At 40.2% G+C, this 1,688-nt stretch overlaps 1 non-coding gene across 1 annotated transcript; it reads left to right on the top strand.

Annotated features, from left to right (window-relative positions):
- The first annotated feature begins 758 nt into the window (after positions 1 to 758).
- On the top strand, positions 759 to 865 carry LOC148293781 (small nucleolar RNA R71). Its single transcript, XR_015836961.1, has one exon. It is a non-coding gene; the product is annotated as a small nucleolar RNA R71 (small nucleolar RNA).
- The last annotated feature ends 823 nt before the right edge of the window (positions 866 to 1,688 follow it).

Consider the following 1,688-nt stretch of genomic DNA (forward strand, 5'->3'; position numbering starts at 1 on the left):
CATTTGAAAGATTAGAATCATCTTTATTATCAATGATCTTACCTGATCTGAGCACATGAATGGCCTTGGCTTCTGGGTTCTTTGGATTGATCTCAGTTTGGCTTGGCCATTTCCCAGGCACTCTTTGAGTTATTTCAGCAGCTATTTGGCCTAATTGGACTTCCAATTTGGAGATGGCAGCTTGTGTAGTTTGCTGAAAATTGGATTGGTTGATTGCCATCTGCTTCACTATATCTTCCAATGATGATGATGATTGTTGTGGCCTTTGGAATGAAGGGGGATTTGCTTGATTCTGGGTATTTCTCCATGAAAAGTTTGGATGATTTCTCCAACCTGGATTATAACTTTGAGAGTATGGATCATTTCTTGGACCTTGGTTGTAGGAATTTACCAACTTAGCTTGTTCTTGCACAAATTCTGGATATCCAGCCCCAAGTGGACAAGCTGTGGTAGCATGGTCATGAGATTCACAAATGCTACACACTTCCTTCGGAGGGCTTCTTGAGTTTAATGCAAGAAGAGCATCTAGCTTTTGTTCCAGTTTTGAAATCTGCACACTAGAAGCATCATTAGAACCACTAATAACACGTTTACCTCTTGTATCCGTATGTTGGGTCTCCATTGCTATCTCCTCAAAGAGTTCGTACGTTTCTTCTGGAGTTTTGGTTTTAAAAGAACCACCTGCAAAATTGGTGACTATATTATGACTAGAAGGGGTTAGTCCTTTATAAAACATACGCATTTGAAGCTTCAATGGAATCCCATGATGAGGACATTGGTTGAGCAACCCATTGAATCTCTCCCATGCTTCACAAAACGATTCATCATCTTGCTGTGCAAATAACAAGATCTTGTCCCTAAGCATGTCGGTCTTTTGCGTGGAGAAGTATTTTTCCAGGAACTTCTTTTGAATGGCAGACCATGTAGTGAGTGAACCAGGCTTCAAAGAATTCAACCAATACTTCGCCTTATCCTTTAAAGTGTATGGAAACACTCTCATTCGAAGTTGATCTTCTGCCACACCTGTCAAGGGAAAAGAACTCACAACATTAAAAATATCCTTTATATGGGTTAATGGATCTTCATTAGGTAAACCATAAAAGGAAGGCAGCATATTAAGATGAGAAGATTTAAGCTCATAATTTCGAGCTACAGTGGGTAGCAAAATGCTTGAAGGAGATGCTGGAATTGTTGGGATATCAAGTTCTCCCATGAACTCAATGGCAGCCATCATTTCTTCTTCTTCTTGGTCTGAACTTGCTTCCGAATTTGAAAGTGAAGAACCAGGAAGTTCAGTGTGGAGAGCAAGACTTGTAAATGTAGCAAGAGCTTGCTCTTTTGCAGTTGACAACTCCCTTTCTAGACGATTCTGAATTTCAGAGGTCACTCGTCTGGGTTGCAATGATGGTCCTGCGTTCAAAGATCTAGAACGTTGGAACGAAGACCTCACTTGTTCAAGTAATGGCTTTTTAGACATAAACTACCTGAAACAGAAAATTAGATTAATTAGAAACACTAAAAAGAATAGGGTAACCTTGGGCACATAACCAGGGAAGAACTTTCGTTCAGTCCCCGGCAACGGCGCCAAAATTTATTGTTAATATTATGTTAACTCGCAATTGTACGGGGCAATTAGTAGTATAGCAAGACAAGTACGAGGTCGTACCCACGAAGACTGAGAAGTTAAA

The sequence above is a fragment of the Prunus avium genome, chromosome 6 (assembly GCF_965620075.1).
Source record: "Prunus avium chromosome 6, drPruAviu1.hap1.1, whole genome shotgun sequence".
NCBI lineage: Eukaryota > Viridiplantae > Streptophyta > Magnoliopsida > Rosales > Rosaceae > Prunus > Prunus avium.